This window comes from Anomalospiza imberbis, chromosome 10, assembly GCF_031753505.1.
Source record: "Anomalospiza imberbis isolate Cuckoo-Finch-1a 21T00152 chromosome 10, ASM3175350v1, whole genome shotgun sequence".
Taxonomy (NCBI): Eukaryota; Metazoa; Chordata; class Aves; order Passeriformes; family Viduidae; genus Anomalospiza; species Anomalospiza imberbis.
Genome location: NC_089690.1, coordinates 24213397 through 24232424, shown reverse-complemented (window position 1 = coordinate 24232424; position 19028 = coordinate 24213397). Strand labels below are relative to the sequence as shown.

Below are 19028 nucleotides of genomic sequence, written 5' to 3'. Positions count from 1 at the left end.
CTGTCAGGCCAGGCTGGGGGAGGATGCCCTGCAGCCGAGGGTGCTGTGCCGCAAACACAACCCCGGGGAGAGGCTGGACCTGCGGCCCGGCTCGGCTCGGCTCGGCTCGGCTCGGCTTGGCTCAGCTCGGCTCATCCTGTCTCGGCTCGGCTCAGCTCGGCCCAGCCCTGCCCTGCCCAGCTCGGCTCGGCTCGGCTCAGTTCAGTTCGGCCCAGCCCGCCCTCGCCTGGCTCAGCTCGGCTCATCCTGTCTCGGCTCGGCTCGGCTCGGCTCGGCTCGGCTCGGCTCGGCTCAGCTCGTCCCGGCTCGGCTCGGCTCAGCTTGGCCCGGCCCGGCTCGGACCGGCCCTGCCCGGCTCAGCTCAGCTCAGCTCAGCTCAGCTTGGCCCAGCCCGCCCTGGCCCGGCTCGGCTCGGCTCGGCTCAGTTCGGCTCAGCTCAGCTCGGCTCGGCCCGGCTCAGCCCTGCCCGGCCCTGCCCTGCCCAGCTCAGCTCGTCCCGGCCCGGCTCGGCTTGGCTGGGCTCGGCTCAGCTCGTCCCGGCCCGGCTCGGCTCGGCTCGGCTCGGCTCGGCTTGGATCGGCTCGTCCCGGCCCGGCCTGGCTCAGCCCGGCCCGGCTCAGCTCGGCTCAGCTGGGCTCAGCTCAGCCTAGCCCAGCCCAGCCCAGCCCAGCTCAGTCCAGCCCAGCCCAGCCCAGCCCAGCCCAGCCCAGCCCAGCCCAGCCCAGCTCAGCCCAGCCCAGCCCGGTTCAGCCTGGCTCAGCTCAGCCCAGCTCAGCCCGGTTCAGCCTGGCTCAGCTCAGCCTGGTTCAGCCCAGCTCAGCCCAGCCCAGCCCAGCCCAGCCCAGCCCAGCCCAGCTCAGCCCAGCCCAGCCCAGCCCAGCCCAGCCTGTGCCTCCTCGGGCTGAGCTGCTCAGGACATCAGTAACTCCCTGATTTACAGGGGCTGTCTGCTTAGAATCACTGCAGTGATTAATTTTGATTTTCAAGCTCTCATCTCCCTGCCCACAGGGACCAATCCAGTGACTTCAGACTTAAAAATATAAGGGCCTTTAATTGCAATTAGGATTAGGTTCTGCTGTCCTACTGAACAGTGACTTAAATGGCTTTTCAGATTTATTTCAGGTGGATCATACACTACTCAGCACCGTTTAAGTGTCCCCTAAGTTTCAGAACGCTTAAATATCACTCTCCTTTGAATATTGATATACCTTTCCCTTTTTAGAAAAGTTGTTACAGCCAAGGAAAAATGGTTCCAAATTGACTAGTAGTTACCAGCTTCTTTAGGACTAGAACAGCGTGTGGATCTCTTTGCTTAGATATGAATGTCTTTTATGGAAAAAGGCTAGAATTGAGCTGGTAAATGGCGTGCTGTCAATGTAATTCATAGCTGGGCCATTGCAGGTAGCTAAGGAAGGAGAAAGCAGTGCTTCCCCAGCAGTGGGCTCAGTGTATGACTGAGCACAGGACTGCCAAGGGATGGTAAGACCCTCCCCAACAGCTCCCAGAACACGGGTGCCTGGCAGAACTGGCACAGCAGGCAAGAGGAGACTCACCTGGGCTGGCATCAAACTGGATTTGGCTTGTGTGTTTGTAGCAGACCTTCATTCCCATAGTGCCTAACAACAGGAACACATTTTAGGGGTCTGGCCCCAGTCCTGTGAGATGCCTAGGTCTAATTAGAGTTTATACCTGGGTTGATCACATTGGTTTTCCTTTGTGTGTTGGAGTAGAGGAGAGCTATGCAGTCTGATTAGCAGAGCCAAGGTGCAGTAGGAAGTAGCCTCTTAGAGTTTTGGCAGCTGTTGTTGTTTAAGGCAGCAATAGCATTGTTTGACTGTGACTTCTTTAAGCTTTTAAAGTTAAAAATGCAATTTGCATACTAATATTTGATTGTTTTAAGCCAGTTGAGCTACTTGTTAATTTTAAATGGTTCATTTTGGAGTCTATTTAGGTCTTCACCTTACAAACAACGTTTACCTTTTCAAGTCCTTCTCTTGTTTCTTGCTAATGTTGAGAGCACTTGTGGCTCAAATAGTTTGAAATATTTACTGGAGACACCATAGGCTTGCACATTCACATTGTATTGTATATTCTTGAAAGATGACTTTAAAATAAGTTTCTGTATTTCTGCTTTGAAGTGCTGAGAGTGGTGTCCTCATTTAATTATGGAACTCTGATAGAATATTTTGTTATTACTATAGGTAGTTCCAAAACTTCTGTGTGAGAATAAAGAAAAAGTTTCTTTCATGAAGCCTGGTAAACCTAACAAAAAATCAGTAAACCTAGGGGGCTAAAAATGTATTTATGTTCTCAAGTTGCATTATCTTATAAGTATCTCACATGTATTAAGGCTTGTAGTTAATCCTCTGAAAATTTGTACTGAGGATAATGAACATTACCTGTGAACTGTCAAAATCACACAAAGGATTGGCAACTTCTAAACTTTATATAAATCAAATTTCTCTGACATTTTGCCCCCTAGTTATTAATCCAAAAGTAAAGATTTATGCTGTCAAACTTTGATCCACCAAAACCCTTTAGTAGAAACACTGGGGAAAAATGTGCTGTATCAACCAGCAAAGGAAAAAAGATATTTCCCTTGAATAAAGATATAAATTTTTTTTAAAAAACTGATTTATCTGTATAGAGCTATATGCGCTTATATTTGTGAGAAGCAGGTTGTCCTGTTTCTGCTGCCATAGCTCCTTTCAGGAATGAGGAAGCACTCTGGGGCTCTAATGAATACATGAGCAGCTTTGTTCTTTGCAAATAGCAGTTCATAATTGGACGGTTTCACACTTAGAATTGCCTTAGTGTAGCCTGAAATTTATGTTTGTCACTTGGAAGCTGGCACAATTGTCAGGTTTTGATGGGGGTAGCAGAAACAACATCTCTCCTACAAAGTGCAGGGCATGTGGAGCGGAGTTCCCACGTCTGGGCACTGTGTTTTTCTCAAGATCAGTAATACTGGTCTCAGTTTTATGACAGCAAATTTTTACCATTCCCTAATGGTAAAAAGGGAATTATTTCTTGTCACTAGAAATGGAAAAACTTCAGTGAGTTTGATCTCACAGAGGTCTGGCTCAGCACAGGCGCACAGTTGCATGAATATCTGGCCTGGGACCATTTTTCTTTGCAATTACTTACACTAACAACTGGCAGGAGATGTCTTCCTGCAAGATTGCTACCAAATTGTCTGTCCATCATGAATGTAGCAGGAAACCAGGAATTTAGGATATCTGGGTTCTAGTTCTGTGTCTTCTCTAGACTCAGTGGGGTACTGGGCAGTCACCTCACTTTGTTATCTGTAAAATGAGGGACTGTACATCTTTGTGAAGGACTCAGAGCTGTCTGTGCTTTTCCAGTGCAGGTTTCTTCACAGGAAAATTAAAGGGCATTGGCATAGGGATGTGGTTTTGTTTCCTTATTAAGTTAAAAAAAAAAAAAAAAAAAGACAGCTCAAGGTATGAATAAGCAATTCCTCAGCAAGTTAGGAACACACATTTTAATTCTTGTTTTATTGATTTGCACCTGACAGTAAGTGCCAGATAAAGCCTGAAGGCTCACAGCTCTTGCAGTTCTGGAAGGAGTATCCAGGCAGCAGGCAGCACCCAGTTCCTTTAATCTCAGCCCAGAAGAGCTGCAGGGAAATACAAAAGGCATAATTTCTGTGGCTGTCAAGGGTCTGGCTTTGTGAATGTGCCTGGCAGTGCAGGTGTTGGCAAGGACATTTGGGAGGGGGGCACCCTCTGGCTGGAGCTGTGGTTTGCCCAAACTCTGCCCACCCTGGCAGTGAATAGCCAACCAAAATGGAGTGGGCAGCTGCAGGACTCTGCCACCAGACCTCCTTTGGGCTGGGAACCAGTGTTTAGTGAAATATGTGGCAGCAGCCACTCCTCCCGTGAATCAGCTGTTTCTACAACCAATGCTTTTTTTGGTGAGTCTAAAATTTAAACTATGGTTTCAAATACACTGATCCGACTTCTTGTGAAGTATTAACATGTTATTAAAGCTGATGCTGAAAGTTGCTGGGGAGACTGGGAGCTTCATTTCATGTATGACACCTGAAAATCCAAACAGTAAAGCTACTGTGCAAAAGAGATCTGCTCCATAGAACCTAAATGTTTGCAAATATGTCTCTCCCTGAAGAGCTGAAAGCCTTTAAGTTCATCTTTTAGCCAGCAAGAACCTGAAAGCTTGCACCCTCTAATGGAAAACATCTTTCAGCACTAATAACATAATAAGAACAAATTGGGCAATGATCACACATAAACCAGGATGGATTGCACCCCAGGAATACCATCTCCAACAGATTGTTAAAGGTGAGGCTGTTTCCTGATTGCTAAAGAAATGCTATTTCAGAGGTGGCAGCTGCAGCCTCTGCAGGGGATACTGCTGGCTTCACATTCAAATGCTGGATTTGTGCTAGTTAGAAGGGGATTAGGTAGAAAAAGAATAATCCATATATGGGCAAGAATATGCCTTTGAAAGAAAAGGCTGGGTGCTGTTAGACGTGGCGCAGCACTAGTTTCTGTTTCTCTCTGTTTTTTGATAGCTTTTTCCTGTTAAATACAGTCACAAGTATACTTTCTTATTTAAAATTATCTTTAGAATATTGTTACAGGCATTTGCCTCTATTTTTTCTCTCATTTATCAAAATTTTCCAAAGCTGCAACCACAAGTATGCTATATGCGTCACAGTCAGTTGGAAAGGTAGTCCTGGTGTAGTTTTTCCAACAATATTTCACCTCCACTTCAAAGGTGTAGCTAAACTGGCTAAAAGGAAATTGAAAGGAATAAAAAATTCAGTGAACTTGAAGCATTTTTTCCTTAAATTTTATTGACTATTATATTCCAGGTGAGGTGAACCTAAGATGGAGAATTAAAAAATATAGTGAGATGACCTGCTTCATTTCCAAAACCACTCTATTCAAAGTGATTAAGCAACCACCAAAGTGCTGTTGCCTGCACCATTAAATCTCCCAATTTATGCTCATAGGTGATTGCTTCTCTTCTTGTCTTATTTAATAGTTACTGTGCAGCTTTACTGATCCTTTAAAAACCGTATTTGAGATACTGTGATGGAAATAGGGTGTTCCTCCTGCTAAAGGATGCCACATGCATTGGGTCACATTGATTATATATTGGTCCTCTGGTGTCTGTAGACACCTGCCTGGAAAAATTTGCCTCCAATCACTTGATAAATGGTGAAAATTAGTTTATGTCTCCCTCATGGCCTTCACAGCTGAAGCCTGCTGTACAGAGAGAGTCTGATTCTTTTTTTTTTTCTTTGTGTTGGCGTAGGGAACACATAGGTGTTTAGGGCAGTGGAAGGGAGACAAATTATGAGGGATGGGAAATGGGCAGCGTGGGGCAAAGCCTGGGGTCAGAGCCATCTCACTGAACAGTTTAATTGAGGCATTTCCCGACCCACTGCAGCAGGGGAAGCCTCCCCGGTGGCACTGGGGTGGCTTCTGGACCTGCCTGGGGTGGTCACAGCCACATCTCTGCCCCCTTTCCATTTAGGCTGAACTTCTCCCCAACCCTGCCTGGACGAGGTGGGTGCTGAGCCAATTATCAGAACTTTGTTGAGCTGAGCTCAGGTTCCTCTCAGCACCAACTCCAGCTAAGTCCCTTGAGTGGTGGTTCCTACTCTGGTTCTGACTTGCCTGCAGAAAATTTAAACCGCAAAGGTTTAAGAGCAGGGAGGGAAGGATTATCTGGGTTTCCTCTGTTAAAGCCAGCTCTTCAAAAGGAAATAATGGAAAAGTCAGTTCCTAGTCTCTCATTCTTGTTATAATTTGTAAACCAGGGGCAGCTATTAGGAAAAGCCTTTATTATGCCAGAGTGAAATTAAATGGACAGGTTGACCAGCAGGAGGAACCAAATGTTTGTAAGAAAAAGACTGGCTACGGCAGTAAATACACTGCACTGCCTTACCCTGTGCCAGCGAACAGTGTACTCAGATATCGAGTTTGTTTTGTGTAGTAAACACAGGAATTTACCATTCTGTTGGTTCATTTTAGTTTGGTAAAGAGCTACAGCCTCTTTTTCACATTCTAGTGTGTAAACTGAGAATTCACATATTTATAATTTATGTCCTGATAAACCCACTAAAAAGTTACATTTGAAGCTTTCCTGGTTTTTTTCATTTGATGCCCATTGATGAGATTAAAATATTGCTACTGTTATTTTATTGCACTGCTAAAATTTTCCATTATTATGACATCTCCTGTCACCACAGGTTTGAATTTTTGAGATTTATACTTTGGACATGAAATAGTTTGTCCTTGCTGAAATTTGGCAAAGAAATTCTTCAGCGTTGAGGGATTTGAAGCTTGTGTACCTGTTAAAAACAACAAAAGTCAAACCCCAAACATCTCACAGCTCCAGATTTTCTTTCACTAAAAAAGAAAAATAATTTAAAAATCAAACCATATGCTGAAATTTCTGTTTCCACTTGCCTGTAACTTAAAAAGAACAAGGCAAAATGGTTAAAAAAGGCCTATTTCTAGTGGCCTTAGGAATTTGTCAGTTCTTAGTGATGAATGTTCCTGAAACTGAAATGTGAACAAAATGTGAACATTTTTGGTGCCAGCTGGTTACAGTGACAAGTCTTTAGAAGAAGAATATTTGTGTTTTAACTCAAAGTCATATGTCTGAATTCTGTAAAGTATTCCCACTTATTTGGATGTTGGAAAAAATTTATTGGATAAAGAATATTGGATAAAAAAGTGTAGGTAGATGGCCAGGCATCAGAGGAATATTACTTGCCATCACATCTCACGTAATAATAAGTCAGACTTCAACTTTTTTTAGCACTTTCATGATATTACATGTAATATACTGTACTAGGTGACTGGTAGTTTTGTGGCTTAGCAGACTTGGTCCTGGAGCTTTTCTTATTTGCTTCCTTAACAGAAAGGTCCAATCTTTCCTTTACTTTTGTCTTTCACCTAAATATCTGTTCTAAAAGTCATGTATGATAGTTTTTTTTCAAGTTGGACATGGTACGTCTAATTTTCAGAAAATTTGCTTTATAGACACAGCTCTACTGTATGCACAGATTCATAGTGTGTAACTTGGGGATAAATCTAAATACTGGGGAGTTTCCACTGCTGGCTAATTTGCTGCTCTTCATGAACTCTGATCTCACTCTTTTTAGTAATTGCCTCTCTCCTAAAGCAGATCTAAATCTTGGTTGTTGGAAATCCAACACGATCGATATTCTGTTGGTCCTCCTGCCAACAAGATTTAAGTTCAGTTTGCTGAAGGATCGAATTTATGTCTCTTCTAAGTCCAACTCTACGCACACATTTTTGCTTGCCCTGCAGCCAGACTGCTTCCCTGCCCTCCACAGAGCTCCTGGGATATGGGGAAGTCCTGGAGCACTGAAGGGAGAGAACCAATGTCTGTCCTATCCCTCTCCAAGGGCTGAATGCACTGAATACCCCAGTACTGAATTACAGCACAGCTGAGATGGCCCTGCTCGTTCTGTGTCTGCCAAATAAAACCACTGCAAACCTATAGATATATAAACCTATTTATGGTTAGCTTCACAAACTGTTAAAAATGTCCACAAAGACTCTGAAACCTGAGAGGTGGGTCAGTATGAAAGCAAAGATGATCAATATTAAAGGAATAACTGGAAATGCTTTCTCTTCTGTGTACTAAGCCATGGGTAATTTTTTGGTTGCCAGAATAACTGACGTGGGTGTTCAGTGGAGAACGTCTCACTTTCAAACAAATGTTGTAGGGTTTTGAAAGGATTTAAGAATACTTTGATGTACTGTAACTCAAGACTAAATATAAACATTAAGCTCCAGTGATCTCTGGCTGAAATTTGGAGTGGCATTTTTAACCTAAAAGAGGGCAACTCATTAGCTGTTTCAAGGGGGAAGGATTTATCTCCTCCTGAAATATTTGGTGCTTCTTGCTGCTAAGGGCAAACATTTAGGCTTGCCAGAATAATGGCCTGATCCAGGATGGATGCTTCAAGCTGCCAGATTGGCTGGGAGTGCTTCAAGCAGCCTGGCTGGGTGCCCCAGTTGGAGGCTACCATTCTCCTGTGTCATCTGCCTCTCCTGTATCTGGCACTGTGCTGCCTTGTTTTCAGCACAAAGCAACAAAACAGAATTATTTTTTTAGCAGCTGATGATGTCGGAAAAATCCCCAGCTCACTGAGAGCAAGAGTGTTTGGAGAAGTGTTCCTTCAGCCAAGCAAGCAGAGAGGCTCATGATTTTATACAGAGGGAACTGAGACAGACTTTGTTGACTCCACTGGCCAAGAGTCCCCGTAATTCTGGTGTCAAGGTGCACATCTTGCTGTTGCAACCCCACACTTTGATTTCCCAGCAAAGTGAAATGACTTTCTTGCTGTCAATAGAGAGGCTGATAGAGCCAAGCACAGGCCCTAAGGAGCTGATTAAAGCCATTTTTCACCTTGGTGAAAAGTCAATGCAAAGCACAGAAGTGCAGCTGAGCAGAGCAGCCTCCCTCTGTTCCAGTCTTGCTTGTTTGCTGCCTCCCCACATCAATTTTCTCTGTGTTGTTTTCTATCAGCTCTCCATGCATGCTTTGATGTTTGTGGACTTCCTTGCATGTGTTGTTTTAATGATCCATTTCTACCGAGTTTCTTACTGTGAATAAATGTGATGTGCTATGGCAGGGTGTCAAAGGTTCATGCTTGGCATTAGGGATGGCAGCTGAAGTGCACCAATGTGGTCTTGGCCCTGAGAAGATACATTCTTAAGAAATATGATATGAGTGTAGGTTGCCTTTCATTTCTCCCTTCTGTTAATCAACAGTATTTCCTAGCAGGTAGCAATTACTCCTGATTATCCCTCCTCTCATAACCTAGAAGAAATAAAGAAAAAATAACAGCCTTACTGCTGCTCAATACAGCCAAACTCATAAATTTACAACACAATATTTTCTCAACAAGCATGCCTTCTTTTGAATCTGGTAATAGTAAATTGAATTATTATTTTTATCAAAATCTCACCCAGATATCTTTAAGAAATTAAATTATTTTTTTGCATTCTTCTTGTATCTCTTTTTCTCCATTGCCTTTTCTTTTTCTTCTTAGATTAACTGTAGGCTATTATTTTCCAGTTCTTTCCAGTACCCAAAGTTTGACCTGGAGCTGTTCTGGTATCTGGTCATTGAGCTCAGGTCCTGATGTTAAGTGAGTGAATTGCACAAGGCAGAGGGTACTGAGCTGCTGCTGAAGGTGGCTGGGCCAGAGCTGAAGGCATTGCCCTCTTGTCAGACCACTTGCATGGTGGATTTGTTTGACAAAATCCTGCCCAAGGTCATGCAGAGCACACACCTCAGTGAACAAGAGACTTGGGGAAGACAGAGATGGAAAATTTAAGTAGCAACTCTAAATAAGAGGACTTTTCCTTCCCATTTATGTGTGATCTGTTCTGATCAGGAGCTCCTTGAGGCTGGAGAATGCCTCTGCTATGTCGGTGCAGCACAAGACCCATCCTCTGTTAGAACCTGTCGAAATCACGAGGGTGTAAATAGCACCACAAAATGCTTTGGGGCCAGATAAGCAGGAGAAGGTAAGGAAATTGTATAGCCAACATTTCTGGGATGGAAAAGGCAGTTGTCCATGGCACAGCTCCCAGCAGGAGCATTCCCAGCAGGATTGTGTAAGAGCACAGTGCCAGACAGCCACACTCACACACCCACGGGCGGGCTGCTGGGCCAGACATGGTTGGAGAGCTCCTATTACACACCAAAAAAAGAACAGTTGCCTTCCTCTTTCTGGTCAGTAGCTGAGCTGAAGGAGTAGAGGCTAATAGAGCCTATTTGGTTTCTAATTGTTACTTACTTTGTTCAGATTGTGAGCTGCAGGAAAGTTCCTGCCCTTCAAGATTTCCAATTAAAATGTGATTTGATGTGGGGACAGTTGGATACCACAACAATCTGTGAGACAATATTTTATTCCCTCAATTGAGACAATTAATTTATTTAGTTGCCTGCTAAGAAAATAATGCCTGTTTTTTTTTTTTTTTGTTTCCCTTAGGTAATCTCACCCTGCAGAGATAAATATATTTTGCAGGGCCATGGGGAAAGGCTGGCTCTTCCAGTGCCACTCAGCTACAGGACTTTAGGAAAGAATGGAACTCCAGTCTCCTGCACCATCCCAGTGCTCTTTTTACGGAGACAGGTTTGTGGTTGGTGGGTGCAGAATGACACAGAAAATAAGATGACACATCAGAAGTGTCCCTTGAAGGGACAGTCTCAGGCTGGAGTGATTCAGGGACAAAGAACAATCTGGGTGTCTCTCTGCCACAATGAAGGTGTCAGTGAGTGGACTGTTCTTGCCACAGGCTCCCATTGCTATTTGGCATTCCTCATCCTAGGCATTATTCTGTGGCTGCCAAATGGACTTGCTGACTTCTGGGCTGACTTTATGTTTTATTGATGTCCTATGGTTTTCATGAATTCAGAATTCTCCATTCAGTCTAATTAGTTGAACTTGAGTTCACAAACTCAGAGACCTTTCAAAGCATTTGGCAAGTTGCATGAAAGTAATGCAGCCAAAGTCTCTGAAGTGCACAATGCAATCCATGTTGAAAATGCAGGGAGGCTATACAGGTGCTTTTTGAAATCTTGAATATCAAGAGAAAAAAACACCTGAGGAAAAAATATGCTACTTTTCTGCTGAGCATCCCCAAAAGAAATTCAGGATGAGTGTTCCCTGAGTACTTAGTGTAGACTTAACGTAGCTCTCAGTGCTTAAAATTAGAATGGAAATAGCCTGAGTACCAAAAGTGTCTCTCCAGCTAAGAAGTTTCTTGGTGTCCTCTCCAAAGTTATTCCCAGTGCAGAATGAAAGTGTGATGTTGATGTTACATGGAAAATCTGTTCTTCAAGTAGCAGCTGGTGCCCCAAGGATAATTTTAAGTCTGTTTCAAGTGTATGCAGCATCTTTGCAATCCAGTTGTGTCCTGGCGTTGGTTCTCCAAATAATAGCCATTAAGAAAATCACCATCATCCCTGAGCATTGTGGATTTTGCCTCTGGTATTGCTGGTTTGAATCAGCACTGTGATCAGCTGAGCACTGAAAGTGTAGGTAAAAATCTCTCGAGGCTTTGTGGAAATACAGTGACAAAAATAAAAGGTTGTGATCAAAAGACCAGAATAATTGCTGTTGTATAGAATTTAAAATATTTAAGATTTACTTAATGAATATTTAAATATATTAAAACCTCTGATAGTGAAGTGGTTGTGCTTAGCAGAAAGTGTTCCAGGGCTGGTATTTGAATTTCAGCTCTGACTCCAGACTGCTCTTTTACACTCTGGGTAGCTGCATCTGTTTCTATCTTGTTCAGATCCTAATGGCACAACGTGGGCATGATGAAAAGAAGCAGCTGAGTGCTTGCAGGGTTGCAAGTAGAGTGAACTGTGCAAGGGGAAATCCTCACTTTAGGCAGGAGCTCTTCCACCTCTGGGAGGGGATAGTGGCTGTGCTGAAGCTGTTAGATGGCTTCTGTTAACATACAACTGGAAATTCAGTAATGCAAATTGGGACTGGAATTCCAGCTTAAAAATTAGAAGCAGGTTTTTAGCTCAGTTTTACTGCATCAGTAAGTATTAAGTTCCTGATTCTTGTTAAAGGTGAAATAGAGAGGTCACTTCTTGAAAATTGTTATCAGTGCGATGGGAGCTGGGAGAATCCTAGAACCTCTGGGTCAGATTATATCCCTGCTGTTCTGCTCTCCGACTGTTTCCATGGCAATGGATGTCAGTATGCTGAAAATGGGGAAAATGAGAGTTTGGAAACAATTATTGGTTTAAATCCCTTATTTTTTGTTGTCTGACAAGGGTTCCTGTGGCGCTAGCAGCAGGTACAGGGCAGTTTGGTTGTCAGGTTCACATCCAGCTACTAAGTGACAGCTGAAAAAGCTCATTTTGCTAAGAGCCAAAAAAAACCCTGAAGCAGCTAGGTTTATGGATGTGAGAAATGGGAAGTGGTTTTAAACTGTTTAGTAGACAAAAAGATGTAATATGCTTGCTTCTAGGACAATATAGAAGGGGAATGTTAAGGAAAAATGGGTGTTTTAATACTCCTCACATTTCTTGGTGGAGAGAGTAGAGCTGGTCTTCACACACATTAAACTTCCTAACACCATATGTTGAGCTCTTGTAAAACTAACTGTGGATTTCAAATACACTCACCCTTGAGGTTTCAAAGATAAGAACTTAATGCCAGGTTTTTTTCTGGATTCCTTTTATGTCTTGGTGAATCTGTAGGGAGTGGGAGAAGGAGGAGAAGAGGTTTAAATAATATAGAAGGTGTGCATACAAGACATAGCAAGGGGAATCTGTCACAGCACCCAGCTCAAAATTTAATTAAAGGGAAATAAATGATGGCAACACTTCCAAGTGCTTGGGAAAGGAATCTGTAGAATTTTCCTATATTTATAGCTCTTATTTCTGCAAAACTGGGTTCCAGGTATATGCTTGCTTTACCTGTGAACTGAAACCTCTTCTGGTGTAAGTTAATCCAAGAGGCATCACGTTGGATTCAGCCTTTAGATGGCTGGGGAAGTTTTGGGTTGACCAGGAGCTGTGGTGAAGTATTTCATAGAAAGTAAACATAAGGCCAAAACTCTCTGCAGGGGTGTTAAGGCCACATAATCTATGTAATTTTAGAAATGTGATATTTACATTGTGCATAAACAGTTGTTGATCTTCAGAAATTGTAATGTTCTGAAAAGTGAGGGCATGTTGAAAAATAACATGAGGTTTCTTTTCACTGCTTCTGGATCAAAATCCAGAAAAAAAAAAAAAAAAAAAAGTGTGATTCAGGAGCTTATGTCCTGTGGCAAACCAACATGTATTAGATTCCAGACTCATTAAGTGCAGTATCTATTGCCAGATATTCTCATTCAAATCCCTCTTTAAAACCTACATCTGTCAGATGCCTCAGATGCCTCAGAAAGCCTGAGAAGTAAACTAATTAAAATGTTACAGTGAAGTAATTCTGCTTGCCAAACAGCCTCTGATTTTAGAGAGGCAGGAAAGTCTTGTCACTAAGGTCCATCTGTGTTTTAAGTCTGTCATCTCAGCCTCGAGTCCTGGGGTACAGAGCTCACAAGTCTCCTGTGCCTTGTGAGACACCTGGGGCATCTGTGGGCAAGAAGGGATCAGTAGTGCTAAGTAATAAAAATTTCAGTAGACATTTCAAATGTGGTTTTGTCTTTATTAATATTAATTAATGTCAGTCTTTCACTATCTGTACATTCTCTAGGATTTTTTGTTCTAATTTACTATATAAAGACCAGTGTTTCTTTTTTTCTCTAAGTCTCTCAGACAGCTCTCAATCGGCTATTCTACTTGTGAATCTTTATGCTTTCCCTTTTCTCTGTCAATTCTTTGATCTTTGCTCTGTTTTGCAATTCAGAAAGTTTTTTTTCCCTAGATAACCTGCAGTGTTACCATTTTTCTCCAGAGATATGCAGAATTCCTTTTACAGGCAGCAAGAATCTGACAACTCTGTGGAAATGCCAAACCTTAGGTTTGCACATCATAGGATTCCCTCAATTTTGTATCTCTAGTATCTCACATTCACACTGCAGCAACACCTGTGCAAATAGCAATGTTAAAATGCAGAAGTCAAACCAAATAACTGCTGTGCTAGAAACTCCTTCCATCCAGAATCAGCCTTAACTCAGCTTCTCAGGTTGCTTTAAACAGTGATTGAAAAGGCTAGAAAAAAACATCAAGGTATTTGTGACAAGATTCAAGTTTGTTAAAAAAATAAAATTAAAAATTAAAAATGGAATCTCCTAAATGAGTAGTGGGCAAGCTGATCTGCATTTGGAGAAGCCTACAGCCATCTGACAGCTGTCCAAGTGAAATTACCAAACTTTGAGCACCGGTGCAGTTACCCACCTTGATCTGGTGATGGGTCTGTTTATTGGACATTGGCAGAATTTAATTCATCTTGGGTTGGTTGGGGTTTTTAGTGGGTTTTTAAATGACAGGTAGCATTAGAGTGCCATAGCTTCTCTCAGCCAGTGAAGCTGCTGTTAATGGAGAAGACAGAGGCATGGAAAAACAAAAGCACACTGTAGGTACAAAGCCCATTGATTTGGCTTCCTCTCTCCTAACTATTCAGGCTTGTATTAAGCTCTTGATGAATAAGGGTTTCAGGTAGGTGATACCTTGGTTCCAGAAAGGGATTTCATAAAGAATGAGATATTTCCGTAATTGCAGCACTGTGAGGAAATGAATGTTCCACTTAATGGCCTCCTATAAAAACCCCCTCACATTTGCTCGGAATTAGTTGGTGTGCTAGAAACTGTTCCTCCTCTTTGCACTGCTTTATTCACTCTGCTGTCATAAACTTGATAGAAGCTATCTTTTGCTAAAAGTAAAGAAAAAATAAAACCCGTTTGAGGTAGGTTTCTAAACTATAACAGTAGTGGTTTCTAGAACAAACACTCGGTAGATGATGAAAGAAACTGATTAGTATCTCTGAATATTTGAAGTGAGGACTGATAGCCAAGAGCTGACAGAGAGTGATTTAAAAATGAAAATGAAGCCATAATATATTCAAAGGGTGAAATAGGTATTACTTGGGGGGAGGGGGGAGGTGTGCTGATGTATTAATTTTGATTTCCAAATTAAAGGAAAAAAAAACTTTGGAGCCAATTATTACCCAATTGCTCCAGGCTGGATTTCCCAGATGATGTATAAAAATTGCAATTATACAACATTATGCCCCTAGAAAAATAGCACTAATCAAAGATCACTTCTGCAAGTGCCTGTAAGTTCTGACTGGCTGGATCCCAAGTCCAACATCCACCAGAAGAGAGGAGGGAGGAGAGGATTTATGCACTGCCTTAGCACAATCAAATAAATGGTGAAACAGAGGCTCAGTCCCAAACTAAAATTGTGAACTGCATTTAATTTCATGGCTTACAAAAGGTGATGCTTTAGCAGCATGTCAGGGACAAAAAAAGCTGGAATTTTTATTATGGAACCAAAGGGAAACAACACGTCCAGTAGGGCTTTGGTGGGAAGGAAAGATGAGGTAATGAAAAGCCACACCCGGGGATCTTCCTGAGAAGTGCGATCCAACTGAGAAACACTTGTTTGTTCTTTGGTTGCATGGTTTTGATAAATCTTTGTCAAGTCGTTGACCAATTTCCACTGGAAGCATTGTTGATTTTCTAGCACATTGTCTGGGAGGTTGCTCAGGAGTCAGGGCTTCTGTGAGCTACTCCTGCAGTTGTGTCCTGTGAAGCATTGCAGAGCCTGCCTCCTTGCCTCTGGGCAGCTGGCAGGAGGTGCTGCTGCTCCACTCCTTCTCAGGAATCCTGAGGAAGTTGCTCTATTTATACCAGTATATATACGTGTGTATGTGTGTGTGTGTGTGTGTGTGTGTGTGTGTGTGTGTAGATGTATGTGTGTGTGTGTATTTATACCTGCTTTATTACAGCAGATGTGTGCCATGTAAAGTCAGGCTTCACTAAAGATACTTCTTTTTCAACTGGTGCACTTAGTGCTTGTAGCACTAAGAAATTACCCTGTCCAGTTACACTGCAAAGAGAAATTCTATTCTTGATCTGCTGCTCATCACAATTCATGTTCATCCCCTCCTTTCCCTGCATTCCCCTCTGTTCCCAAGGTCCATGCCCCACCCCTGGCAGTGCTCAGGGCAGGCTGCATGGGGCTCTGAGCAGCCTGGTGTGGTGGAAGGCGTCCATGGCAGGGAATTGGAATGAGATAATCTTTGAGGTCCCTTCCAGCCCAAAGCATTCCCTGACAGAGCAGGCAGTGTCCATGGAAAACTCTCCATGATCATGCCAAATGAGTTTCTGCTGCTGGTACTACCACACACCAGTAATTTTATAACCTGTGTGCATATTCCTAGATAGCTGTGGTAAAGGGCACACTTGGGGAACCAAGAGAGCAGAATTTGAGCTGTTTTATTGAGGGCAGTAAGTTGGGCTGTTTTTACCAGGCCTTCTAAATCTGTTAAACTTTGGAAAATGGCCTTGTTTTCTTTTGGCTGGTCCAGAATATCCAATTAACATTTCAGTGACTTAAGTGCATATTGTAATAATCCATCTCCTAGAGCTGCCTTAATTGCTCATAGAAAAATACATTTCTGTCATAAAAAAATGTATTTTTGGACTGGAAGAAGATGTGGCTGGCAATTCAGAATGCTGAACAGATGGCAGTGCAGAGTCCTGGACTGCCATTTCAGCTGTGCTTTGGGGTGCCTTTGGTGATCAGGCCACCCCTTTGGAATGCTGTAGAGCCAAGAAGGATCCATTCAGGACCCTTTTATTATAGGTGATGCTGCATCCTGTGTTGAGCCACTGAAACAGCTGTTGTTATTTTCATTTTCTCATAATAATCGTGCCCCAAAAACTGCTGGATCTGCTTTCTAGCTGTGAGTGTAGGTAATCAGATGCTACCTGGCAGCTGTGCTTCAGGGGAAGTTATTGGAAATATCTCAATTAAGTATTTTCATTCTTTGCACAAGTAGTGCTTGTTGAAAAAAAATGCTAAAATACAAAGGTTCATCTTCTTAAATTGAAGCAAACTCCAATATTTCACTAATTATGAAGAAATGTATTCTACTAATGCAACATTGCAGTTTATATTAAATAGTTTCTTTGGACTTGGTGTAGTTATTGTAAATGTTCAATACCTGGAGATATTTAAATCTAGTGGTGTATAATAAACATTAACATCTGCAGCTGTACTGTTCACACAGATGTGATTCTCCCACCAATGATCATTTCAAATTGCATTTTCCTTGACAGAGCAGAGAGGAAGAAGTTTGGGGACATTTTAGTATACTCTGAACATTAATATAATTAGGTTGTTTCATGCAACCCAGCAGCAAGGATGGAACAAGTATGTGTCAAAAATGTTTCAGGAGAATATTATCATTACATTCTGTTCATATAATGAAAAGAGCAGACAGATAATTTTTGTTGTGGTTGTTGCTCAGAATTACAGTATTTGAAAGGCAAGGGCTATTTCTTAGTTTGAACCCAGCACCGTATCCTCTGTACCCACAAAATCTGACAAGTGGTCAAAAGCAGTGCTGTAACATAATTTTGATATGTCTCAGTTTGAACACAGGGACTGTAGTCTTGCCTTGATTGTAAGTCACACCTAAGGAGAAATTCCCTAAGCAAAAATGATGCAAAAATTGCCTCTAAGGAATGTTTTTATTATATATATGCCCATATAGGTTCACACATTCTAATTACAAAGATGAGTAAGGCACAAACTCCAAACTCGAGTTCTGTAAGCAAATACAGCAACATCCTCTCCTCTTTCTACAGTGGTGTATGATAGTTTGAATTTAAGGATAGTGATTTTCAGGAACAGGTATTTTCTCACAGCTGGTGACTGGCTGGAGGAGTCAATGCTCTTGGCATTGCCTGAGGTCATTAAACAATATGGATTGTCTGATCTGGAAGCAGCAATTGCCATTATAAATAATAAGAATGAAATATTACATCACCATAGATGTAGATGTCTGTAGATAGTTTTGGGCATTTTTTGCTAGTAATTAAAGAGCATAAATGCCACAAGAAGCCAGATGGTCTCTTCTGGAGCTTTTAAAATAATTGTACTTAGGTATAGGTGTGTCCCCAGGCTCAGCAGTAGTAAAGAGAAGAGCAGCTCCATCAGGCTGCATTCCCTGCTCAGTCACTTGCTGCTGACCTTGCTCTCACGTTTCCCCGTTCCAGCAGGTTTGTTCTGTGTAGTTCCCTCCTTTCAGCACTGATCAACCAGAACTGCCAAGGGAAACTTGGCTGTGTCTCCAGTGCTGCTGACACCAGCATAGCTCTCCTCATTTCAGGGGGGAATCTCCACAGCAGGAGGATGTGATCAGCAGAGAACATGAATTCTGCATCACGGAGGTAGCCAGGAAAAAAATTAAAATTAAAGCCACTAAACAAGCCTTGATCCACTAGTGTGATCAAGTGGAGGTTTATTATAAATTGGAGAGTTTTAACTCCAGAAAGAATTGTAAGAAAGCTCTTGGCTCTGATCACTGCTGTGGTGTAGAACAATAAAAAGGTGTAGCAAAATTTTGGTTCTGAATTTCATCTGAACCAAAACCTAGTGGACCAGAGGGAGTCTTTCCTTTTGCTTCCTTTGACTTTGTTGATGATATTGCCAAAAAAAATTGATAAAACCCACGGTTTTAAACCGGATAAAACGGATAAAACCCAATGGCTTTGTATTCATGTTTTGTGTCTGAGTATTTTGTAAGATGCTATGGGTGCTGTGGTCCCCAGTTCTCCCCAGAGAAGAGGCCTTGGAAATGTGTGTCCAAAGAGAAGAGAGAGACCAGAAAGGAAGAGATGCAGAGAAATTACTGGGCAGCAATACAGACACACAGCTGGGAGCTGGATTCAAATCAGCTCAATCAGATCCCTGTCTGATTGATATTCTGAAGCATATTCCTTACAGTTTTGAGAACTTGCATCTTTGCTGAGGAAAGAAACAAAAGGGGGGGTGGATTTTAAAATTAATTACTTTACTCATTAAAATAGTCAGGGAGAAAGGTTAAAAGAGAACTATGATAAACTGGACAATCAAATACACAGGAAAAGACCTTAAAAATGACACAGATGTGCCTCATGCAGATGTGGGCATACAGCAATCACAAGGTAAAACATCATGCACATATGCAAATTTATTATCCTGAGGCTTTTTGTTTGAAGAATGATAGTAGGTATTCATCACCTGAGGTTCATGCAAGCAGATTTCTTTTAACTGAACTGTAATCTGGTGCCTAGGGTTGCATGTGCCTATTATCCAAATTACACTGCAGATTTAGGTATGTGATCAGATTTAGAGCTTTACTGGAGAATACAGTTTCAAAGAAATGCCATTAAATGTGTGCAGATATACTGAGGGGTTCACCTTCACATCTTTGGCAGCTGATGAAACTCGGTAACCTCTTGAAGGAACTGGTGTTTCAGGCTGATATTGGCACAAGAAAAGATTCTACCAAATGTAAC

The 19028-nt window shown here is 42.2% G+C and overlaps 1 long non-coding RNA gene across 1 annotated transcript; it reads left to right on the top strand.

The window, feature by feature from the left end:
* Nucleotides 1-3507: 3507 nt before the first annotated feature.
* Nucleotides 3508-11000, top strand: LOC137480235 (uncharacterized). The gene is made up of 3 exons (XR_011002755.1): nucleotides 3508-4322; nucleotides 7189-8768; nucleotides 9115-11000. It is a non-coding gene; the product is annotated as an uncharacterized lncRNA (long non-coding RNA).
* Nucleotides 11001-19028: the final 8028 nt, after the last annotated feature.